The sequence below is a fragment of the Xiphophorus hellerii genome, chromosome 18 (genome assembly GCF_003331165.1).
Source record: "Xiphophorus hellerii strain 12219 chromosome 18, Xiphophorus_hellerii-4.1, whole genome shotgun sequence".
Taxonomy (NCBI): Eukaryota; Metazoa; Chordata; class Actinopteri; order Cyprinodontiformes; family Poeciliidae; genus Xiphophorus; species Xiphophorus hellerii.
The window spans coordinates 89,896-101,361 of NC_045689.1; the positions used below are offsets into that span (position 1 = coordinate 89,896).

At 34.8% G+C, this 11,466-nt stretch overlaps 1 long non-coding RNA gene across 1 annotated transcript; it reads left to right on the forward strand.

Moving 5' to 3' along the window:
• Positions 1–1,594: 1,594 nt before the first annotated feature.
• On the forward strand, positions 1,595–6,312 carry LOC116737410 (uncharacterized). The gene is made up of 5 exons (XR_004342805.1): positions 1,595–1,754; positions 1,996–2,097; positions 2,459–2,494; positions 5,928–6,045; positions 6,128–6,312. It is a non-coding gene; the product is annotated as an uncharacterized LOC116737410 (long non-coding RNA).
• Positions 6,313–11,466: the final 5,154 nt, after the last annotated feature.

Sequence of the window (11,466 nt, forward strand, 5' to 3'; positions counted from 1 at the left end):
TCAGTCAGAATATTGTTTTTACTCGACCTTTTAAAGGACATCAACAGACCAACCAGCTTCTTTTAAAAATGACTAACCCTCTACCCAAAACAAAAAACTATCAAAAAATATGTCTGACCACTTTAATGCAAATTCATTTCACTTCTAAAAATCAATTGACTTGAATGCTCAATAAATTTTCTTAAACCTGTTCTAGAGTTGCAGTGAAATTTCCAGTGTTGGAAAAAATTATCTACTGAAGAATATGATTTAAAGTGTATTTAAATCAACTTTAATTTATAAAGGACAAAGGAAATTGTACCAAAACAGCACTTTTATAATTTCCAATGTATATTTAGTATGTTCATTTTATACTAAGTATTAAGTGTATGCTACCCTGCAACCTTGGATGGGCTGCGGGTAATGAAATGATCTTCCCTCAACGTGTGATGCTGTGGTAGAAGACGAACGAGACACATGTTGAGCTTCCTTTAACATTCAACAGGAAGATTTATTCTTCTTCTGTGTAATAAACACTTCATAGTCAACATACTTCAGGTATCACATACTGCAATAGAGAACCACTAGCTTCATTACACCAAAATGGCGGTAATAACCCTTTAACCCAAACAGCTATTCTTTTAACATCCTCCGTTTAGCATTATGAATTCCACCAAATGACAAAATTAATTCACAAATAGCTTTTACTTGTCTAAACCATATTAATTTTGTAGTTAGTGCTTTAAATCCAATACCTTGTCCCCTTTTTTGAGATCTGTTGTACTTATCAAAATAAAAATATATAAATGGGCTTTTAGCTATTTTAATAGCTATTATCATTTTTAATCAGCACAAATAAAATATATTTTAACATTTAAGCATCTGAGCTTTTAACCACATTGATTGTTTCAATAAGATAACAATATTTTACATCTTATAAACTATTCTCTTAAAATAAAAGTGAAAAAGGTGCAATACTCCTTTAATGTGCCTCTGTACTAAGCTTCACATATATCCTAAATATATAGTTTATCTGTTTTTTTTAACAAACCCAAAAAAGCATAAAATTCATAAAATAAAGAAATCAAAATAATGTCCTCTGCGTGAGAACTGTCTCGACAGGTCAGGTTCTACTGACCTGTGGATTAAGAACGAGACACACACACTGAGCTTCCTTCACTTTGTAACGCTTGGGTTGTATTTAAGGGACGAGAGGAGGCGGCAGCCTCGTCTGGGCGATCAACAACGCACAACCACACCGGTACTGGTGATTCCACAGTGTTGTCTTTTAATAAATACGCTCTTCACCAACCTTACAAAGCCGGTTGAACTGCTGCTATAATATCAGACATGAAAATTAGCAGAGTCCAAACAACCCGTAACATTACTAAAGAAAGCTAACATGTCCGTAGCACGTTTCTCCCACGCTTTCTACAGAGAAGCCGTGGCGCATACTTGTGACGTCATTAGCAATACTAAAGTATCTTAAAGAGACACTACACAATTACGGCTGTTACAACATTCAGAGAGAAGGACCTCGCTGCAGCAAACAGAAAGGGGCGGGGACGGACCTTTCCGTCAGTCCCATACCTTATTTGGAAATGGGACTATTGCATTCCGGAAATGAAGGGGGCGCTATTTTCATAATCACTAGTATAAATACCTTAAGACGCGGAGTTAAGAGGAACAGAAGAAGAAAGAAAGAAGTTTGAGAGGTTCTTCCACTGGTGTTCGGCGCACGATCAACAATGCAAAACTCACAAAGTCAACAAAAGGTATTTTTACCTTCTTAAATTTTTTCACATAGTAAATCAATACGCTTTTCTAGATTAGGTTGAAAATATAATTAAGAGCTAGTGAAATTCGTAATTCATACAGGGGAAGGCTAATTTTAGCATGTAGCATAGCTAATTATTATCCCGCAGGGCACCATTAGATAAAAATAGAAAAGTAGATAACATGTATAATTGAGAAATGTATTTTATGCTCAAACTGTTTTTTATTTTCATTATACAGATCCACGTATCTATTTGCAACATGAACATAAATATTGCTGTTCCCTTTGCTAATACAAGCTACAGAACCATTTAGCACAAACTGCTATAGTTCAACATAACGGTATGTAAAACTACACTTGAAAAATATAAAATATTTTTTACATACCAGTTTTCTAGTGTTTCTCTTTTATTTTTAAAGGTTGATCTTTTTTAAATATGTTTTGTACACCAATGTTAAATTTCTGGAAAGTCTAATATATTTTATAAACTAACAGCAGCCATTATAGGTGGGTGTAGTACCCAGATGTGATACTCTAATGACGAGTAGCACTACTTCAATATAGTTTTAGTAAGTAACTGCAATAAACTACACAAGTAAGAGTAACAAAGTATTTGGTGAAATGGCTATTATTAACTACTGTTTTACTGATCATAATGTGCAATGTGATTTTTTATTTTGTTTGGTTTTTTGTTTTTTTCAGATGCCTCTGAATGTTCTTGAAGCTGTTCTCCAGGAGGTGGCGCTAGCACAGGGAGACTCAGCTTACCTCACCTTGGCATTGACCTGCAAGACCTTTCAAGCCGTTGTGTCTGAGCCAGTTTTCAGGAAGAAGACTCACTTTGCTTGGCTGGATGGTAAGGACCTTTGACTTTTTTCACCTAAAACATGTGAAATTAGATTTCAACTACATGAAATCGATTTTTCATTAACAGGTGAGATCAACTGGGGCAAATTTTCAAAAAACATTCAAGGCAGAAAACCGGATTCCTTTTGCGGTTGTAACGTGTTTTTCCTGCCACCGGTAATATAAAGACTGTGGGCTTCACCGGCGATGGAAGACGAGGAGAGTACCCTGGTTACTACTGTGATGGCCGACCTGGACACTGCACTGACTGTCAATACTGAATGCAAGGAGAATATTAGTTGCTTTCCTCAGTCTTTCACACATTTCAGTTGTCACACATTGTTAGTTTTTTTTGTGACATGCCATTTTAAATCATTTCTGCTAAATAATATTTGCCTTTTGACGTGTGCAGTCATCCTTTTTAATAATGTGTTCTTTCAATATTATTTACATTTTTGAATGTTCCTTTTGTTGTAGCTCAGTTGATTTACATTATTTAGTTTTCACAGAAATGGTGCCGTTTCCACACAAAGTTACTTTGTGGCTGTAATTTGTTGGAGAGAGTAGAACCAATAAAGTAGTTGTAAATATATTGTAACAGCGTTGTTTAACAATAGGATAACCTTGTTTTAAAAATTTTAAATGCAAGCAAAGCTAATAACTTGCAATATTTTATATGTGTAAATACAATGTTTCCTATACATTTTGAACAATGACTGGAATCAATACAAATTTTTTTACAAACCTGACATACAGCCAAGTTGTTTATGTTTTAACAGTCAGAATCAACTTGGGTTTTTTTTGTAATAAAGCAAGCACATACAGAAACATATTGTTCGGTTACAAACAAGATTAAACGAGCAGAGCGAAGGTGTAGTCGGGGTGGAGGTGATGGAAGCTCAGATGAGGAGCAGTTGCACACATCAAGCCGGACTTTATGAAGGGTGGAGGAGATGAGCCCGGCGCCGTTAGGCTGGGATGGAGACACATGATCAGGTGATTGGCTGAGCAGCTGAGATGAAGACAGTTATAGTTAGAATTTACACACTGGTTTAATGTATGTAACCAGTGACTTTATTCAAAAAGGTTTTCATATAGAACAAAGATCATTCTCTCTGGCAGCTACCAGTGCAGTGTCTACTGCCGGGGTCCGAGCCCCAAAGATTATTTCTTGTCAAATAAACTTTCTCTCTGTGTGAGTCTTTCCAGATTGAAGCTACATTTAAAGTTTTAATTAATCTCTTTGGGTTTTGCAACAATTGGATATTTAAGGGCTTTATTTTATGAATCGATTGCAATTGATAGAATTGATATGGAATTTATAAATGGAATAGTGGGACACCAATCAGTTTACTGGTTGAACTGGAGTCCTTATAGCAAAAGTTTCCAATGAGACATTATGGTAAACAATGATAATAGCTGAGCCAGGTCACCTGCAACCAAAAATATTCTAGTTTTCTGAACTTCACTTGTTAGAAGTTCAAAAGTCCTTTGGTTTGTTTGTAAATTATATTCACAATGTGAATAATAAGAAAAATATTTGGCAAATAAACAACAAAAGTGCGCTGTGAATGGACGTACTAAGTTGGCCAAAATTGTTGACTAAATGTTTTACAGACCAAACCTCTTTACCATCTAGTTCTTATTTAATAAGCCAGAGGCTATTATATTTTAGATTGTAACTTATTTATTTTAAGAGTACCATTCACAACATCAAAATATATATTTGAACTTCATTTGTTTATATCTGTTTTCTTAATCTGCGATGGACAGGCGATCTGTCCAGGGTCAGCAGCCCTCATGACCCACTATAGGGATAATTCATGATAATTAATGGATGGATAAATGTGCTCTTAATGTAATGTACATTTGTCTCCAAAATATTGATTTGATTCATGTTTTATTACTTTTGTTTGAGATAGATTGGGTGTAAGGATAGATAAATACATCTCCATAATGTTTCCTTATTGCTTATTCTAGATTGTTTGTTACTAATATAATTTTAAATAAAGGTTTAATAAAGATTTGGAAATAAAAAAGTGACTTACCACGTGACAGACATACCACGTGACATATCACGTTTTGTAGCCATTTTTTTACTATTTAATTAGTATTTTTAATGTTGAAAGTCTTCTTGGGTGTTTTAAAAGGCGTTGTCAAATAAAATACGTTATTATTAGTATAATTATTATAACACGATCGGTACAGGAAATAGTGTCACTAGCGCCCCCTTCATTTCCGGAATGAAATAGTCCCATTTCCATATAAGGTATGAGACTGACAGTTGTCCGACCCCGCCCCATTCTGTTTGCTGCAGCGAGGTGTACTTGGTTACAACATTGAGAGAGAAGGACCTCGCTGCAGCAAACAGAAAGGGGCGGGGACGGGCCTTTCCGTCAGTCCCATACCTTATTTGGAAATTGGACTATTGCATTCCGGAAATGAAGGGGGCGCTATTTTCATAATCACTAGTATAAATACCTTAAGACGCGGGGTTAAGAGGAAAGGAAGAAGAAAGAAAGAAGTTTGAGAGGTTCTTCCACTGATGTTCTGCACACGATCAACAATGCAAAACTCACAAAGTCAACAAAAGGTATTTTTACCTTCTTAAAATTTTTTCACATAGTAAATCAATACGCTTTTCAAGATTAGGTTGAAAATACAATTAACAGCTGTAAACTAGTGAAATTCGTAATTCATACAGAGGAAGTCTAATTTTAGCATGTAGCATAGCTAGTTATTATCCCGCAGGGCACCATTAGATAAAAATAGAAAAGTAGATAACATGTATAATTGAGAAATGTATTTTATGCTCAAACTTTATTTTTTATTTTCATTATACAGATCCACGTATCTATTTGCAACATGAACATAAATATTTCTGTTCCCTTTGCTCATACAAGCTACAGAACCATTTAGCACAAACTGCTATGGTTCAACATAACGGTATGTATAACTACACTTGAAAAATATAAAATATTTTTTACATACTTACCAGTTTTCTAGTGTTTCTCTTTTATTTTTAAAGGTTGATCTTTTTTAAATATGTTTTGTACACCAATGTTAAATTTCTGGAAAGTCTAATATATTTTATAAACTAACAGCAGCCATTATAGGTGGTGTAGTACCCAGATGTGATACTCTAATGACGAGTAGCACAACTTCAATATAGTTTTAGTAAGTAACTGCAATAAACTACACAAGAGTAACAAAGTATTTGGTGAAATGGCTATTATTAACTACTGTTTTACTGATCATAATGTGCAATGTGATGTTTTATTTTGTTTGGTTTTTTCAGATGCCTTTAAATGTTGTTCTCCAAGAGGTGGCGCTAGCACAGGGAGACTCAGCTTACCTCACCTTGGCATTGACCTGCAAGTGCTTTGAAGCCGTTGAGTCTGACCCAGTTTTCAGGAAGAAGACTCACTTTGCTTGGCTGGATGGTAAGGAAGGACCTTTGACTTTTTTCACCTAAAACATGTGAAATTAGATTTCAACTACATGAAATCGATTTTTCATTAACAGGTGAGATCAACTGGGGCAAATTTTCAAAAACATTCAAGGCAGAAAACCGGATTCCTTTTGCGGTTGTAACATGTTCTTCCTGCCACCGGTAATATAAAGACTGTGGGCTTCACCGGCGATGGAAGACGAGGAGAGTACCCTGGTTACTGCTGTGATGGCCGACCTGGACACTGCACTGACTGTCAATACTGAATGCAAGGAGAATATTAGTTGCTTTCCTCAGTCTTTCACACATTTCAGTTGTCACACATTGTTAGTTTTTTTTGTGACATGCCATTTTAAATCATTTTGCTAAATAATATTTGCCTTTTGACGTGTGCAGTCATCCTTTTTAATAATGTGTTCTTTCAATATTATTTACATTTTTGAATGTTCCTTTTGTTGTAGCTCAGTTGATTTACATTATTTAGTTTTCACAGAAATGGTGCCGTTTCCACACAAAGTTACTTTGTGGCTGTAATTTGTTGGAGAGAGTAGAACCAATAAAGTAGTTGTAAATATATTGTAACAGCGTTGTTTAACAATAGGATAACCTTGTTTTAAAAAATTTTAAATGCAAGCAAAGCTAATAACTTGCAATATTTTATATGTGTAAATACAATGTTTCCTATACATTTTGAACAATGACTGGAATCAATACAAATTTTTTTACAAACCTGACATACAGCCAAGTTGTTTATGTTTTAACAGTCAGAATCAACTTGGGTTTTTTTTGTAATAAAGCAAGCACATACAGAAACATATTGTTCGGTTACAAACAAGATTAAACGAGCAGAGCGAAGGTGTAGTCGGGGTGGAGGTGATGGAAGCTCAGATGAGGAGCAGTTGCACACATCAAGCCGGACTTTATGAAGGGTGGAGGAGATGAGCCCGGCGCCGTTAGGCTGGGATGGAGACACATGATCAGGTGATTGGCTGAGCAGCTGAGATGAAGACAGTTATAGTTAGAATTTACACACTGGTTTAATGTATGTAACCAGTGACTTTATTCAAAAAGGTTTTCATATAGAACAAAGATCATTCTCTCTGGCAGCTACCAGTGCAGTGTCTACTGCCGGGGTCCGAGCCCCAAAGATTATTTCTTGTCAAATAAACTTTCTCTCTGTGTGAGTCTTTCCAGATTGAAGCTACATTTAAAGTTTTAATTAATCTCTTTGGGTTTTGCAACAATTGGATATTTAAGGGCTTTATTTTATGAATCGATTGCAATTGATAGAATTGATATGGAATTTATAAATGGAATAGTGGGACACCAATCAGTTTACTGGTTGAACTGGAGTCCTTATAGCAAAAGTTTCCAATGAGACATTATGGTAAACAATGATAATAGCTGAGCCAGGTCACCTGCAACCAAAAATATTCTAGTTTTCTGAACTTCACTTGTTAGAAGTTCAAAAGTCCTTTGGTTTGTTTGTAAATTATATTCACAATGTGAATAATAAGAAAAATATTTGGCAAATAAACAACAAAAGTGCGCTGTGAATGGACGTACTAAGTTGGCCAAAATTGTTGACTAAATGTTTTACAGACCAAACCTCTTTACCATCTAGTTCTTATTTAATAAGCCAGAGGCTATTATATTTTAGATTGTAACTTATTTATTTTAAGAGTACCATTCACAACATCAAAATATATTATTTGAACTTCATTTGTTTATATCTGTTTTCTTAATCTGCGATGGACAGGCGATCTGTCCAGGGTCAGCAGCCCTCATGACCCACTATAGGGATAATTCATGATAATTAATGGATGGATAAATGTGCTCTTAATGTAATGTACATTTGTCTCCAAAATATTGATTTGATTCATGTTTTATTACTTTTGTTTGAGATAGATTGGGTGTAAGGATAGATAAATACATCTCCATAATGTTTCCTTATTGCTTATTCTAGATTGTTTGTTACTAATATAATTTTAAATAAAGGTTTAATAAAGATTTGGAAATAAAAAAGTGACTTACCACGTGACAGACATACCACGTGACATATCACGTTTTGTAGCCATTTTTTTACTATTTAATTAGTATTTTTAATGTTGAAAGTCTTCTTGGGTGTTTTAAAAGGCGTTGTCAAATAAAATACGTTATTATTAGTATAATTATTATAACACGATCGGTACAGGAAATAGTGTCACTAGCGCCCCCTTCATTTCCGGAATGAAATAGTCCCATTTCCATATAAGGTATGAGACTGACAGTTGTCCGACCCCGCCCCATTCTGTTTGCTGCAGCGAGGTGTACTTGGTTACAACATTGAGAGAGAAGGACCTCGCTGCAGCAAACAGAAAGGGGCGGGGACGGGCCTTTCCGTCAGTCCCATACCTTATTTGGAAATTGGACTATTGCATTCCGGAAATGAAGGGGGCGCTATTTTCATAATCACTAGTATAAATACCTTAAGACGCGGGTTAAGAGGAAAGGAAGAAGAAAGAAAGAAGTTTGAGAGGTTCTTCCACTGATGTTCTGCACACGATCAACAATGCAAAACTCACAAAGTCAACAAAAGGTATTTTTACCTTCTTAAAATTTTTTCACATAGTAAATCAATACGCTTTTCAAGATTAGGTTGAAAATACAATTAACAGCTGTAAACTAGTGAAATTCGTAATTCATACAGAGGAAGTCTAATTTTAGCATGTAGCATAGCTAGTTATTATCCCGCAGGGCACCATTAGAAAAATAGAAAAGTAGATAACATGTATAATTGAGAAATGTATTTTATGCTCAAACTTTATTTTTTATTTTCATTATACAGATCCACGTATCTATTTGCAACATGAACATAAATATTTCTGTTCCCTTTGCTCATACAAGCTACAGAACCATTTAGCACAAACTGCTATGGTTCAACATAACGGTATGTATAACTACACTTGAAAAATATAAAATATTTTTTACATACTTACCAGTTTTCTAGTGTTTCTCTTTTATTTTTAAAGGTTGATCTTTTTAAATATGTTTGTACACCAATGTTAAATTTCTGGAAAGTCTAATATATTTTATAAACTAACAGCAGCCATTATAGGTGGGTGTAGTACCCAGATGTGATACTCTAATGACGAGTAGCACAACTTCAATATAGTTTTAGTAAGTAACTGCAATAAACTACACTAGTAAGAGTAACAAAGTATTGGTGAAATGGCTATTATTAACTACTGTTTTACTGATCATAATGTGCAATGTGATGTTTTATTTTGTTTGGTTTTTTCAGATGCCTTTAAATGTTGTTCTCCAAGAGGTGGCGCTAGCACAGGGAGACTCAGCTTACCTCACCTTGGCATTGACCTGCAAGTGCTTTGAAGCCGTTGAGTCTGACCCAGTTTTCAGGAAGAAGACTCACTTTGCTTGGCTGGATGGTAAGGAAGGACCTTTGACTTTTTTCACCTAAAACATGTGAAATTAGATTTCAACTACATGAAATCGATTTTTCATTAACAGGTGAGATCAACTGGGGCAAATTTTCAAAAACATTCAAGGCAGAAAACCGGATTCCTTTTGCGGTTGTAACATGTTCTTCCTGCCACCGGTAATATAAAGACTGTGGGCTTCACCGGCGATGGAAGACGAGGAGAGTACCCTGGTTACTGCTGTGTGATGGCCGACCTGGACACTGCACTGACTGTCAATACTGAATGCAAGGAGAATATTAGTTGCTTTCCTCAGTCTTTCACACATTTCAGTTGTCACACATTGTTAGTTTTTTTTGTGACATGCCATTTTAAATCATTTCTGCTAAATAATATTTGCCTTTTGACGTGTGCAGTCATCCTTTTTAATAATGTGTTCTTTCAATATTATTTACATTTTTGAATGTTCCTTTTGTTGTAGCTCAGTTGATTTGCATTATTTAGTTTTCATAGAAATGGTGCCGTTTCCACACAAAGTTACATTGTGGCTGTAATTTGTTGGAGAGAGTAGAACCAATAAAGTAGTTGTAAATATATTGGAACAGCGTTATTTAACAATAGGATAACCTTGTTTTAAAAAGTTTAAATGCAAGCAAAGCTAATAACTTGCAATATTTTATATGTGTAAATACAATGTTTCCTATACTTTTTGAACAATGACTGGAATCAATACAAATTTTCTTTACAAACCTGACATAAAGCTAAGTTTATGTTTTAACAGAATCAACTGTTGGGTTTTTTTGTAATAAAGTAAGCACATACAGAAACATATTGTTCGGTTACAAAGTCATAATACAAACATAAGATTAAAGGTATCCTGAGCCGGACTTTATGAAGAGAGATGAGCCCGGCGCCGTTAGGCTGGGATGGAGACACATGATCAGGTGATTGGCTGAGCAGGTGAGATGAAGACAGTTACAGTTAGAATTTACACACTGGTTTAATTTATGTAACCAGTGACTTTATTCAAAAAGGTTTTCATATAGAACAAAGATCATTCTCTCTGGCAGCTACCAGCGCAGTGTCTACTGCCGGGGTCCGAGCCCCAAAGATTATTTCTTGTCAAATAAACTTTCTCTCTGTGTGAGTCTTTCCAGGTTGAAGCTACATTTAAAGTTTTAATTAATCTCTTTGGGTTTTGCAACAATTGGATATTTAAGGTCTTTATTTTATGAATCGATTGCAATTGGTAGAATTGATATGGAATTTATAAATGGAATAGTGGGACACCAATCAGTTTACTGGTTGAACTGGAGTCCTTATAGCAAAAGTTCCCAATGAGACATTATGGTAAACAATGATAATAGCTGAGCCAGGTCACCTGCAACCAAAATATTCTAGTTTTCTGAATGGCACTTGTTAGAAGTTCAGAAGTCCTTTGGTTTGTTTGTAAATTATATTCACAATGTGAATAATAAGAAAGATATTTGGCAAATAAACAACAAAAGTGCTCTGTGAATGGACGTACTAAGTTGGCCAAAATTGTTGACTAAATGTTTTACAGACCAAACCTCTTTACCATCTAGTTCTTATTTAATAAGCCAGAGGCTATTATATTTTAGATTGTAACTTATTTATTTTAAGAGTATCATTCACAACATCAAATATATTATTTGAACTTCATTTGTTTATATCTGTTTTCTTAATCTGCGATGGACTGGCGATCTGTCCAGGGTCAGCAGCCCATCATGACCCACTATAGGATAATTCATGATAATTAATGGATGGATAAATGTGCTCTTAATGTAATGTACATTTGTCTCCAAAATATTGATTTGATTCATGTTTTATTACTTTTGTTTGAGATAGATTGGGTGTAAGGATAGATAAATACATCTCCATAATGTTTCCTTATTGTTGCTTATTCTAGATTGTTTGTTACTAATATAATTTTAAATAAAGATTTAATAAAGATTTGGAATAAAAAAGTGACT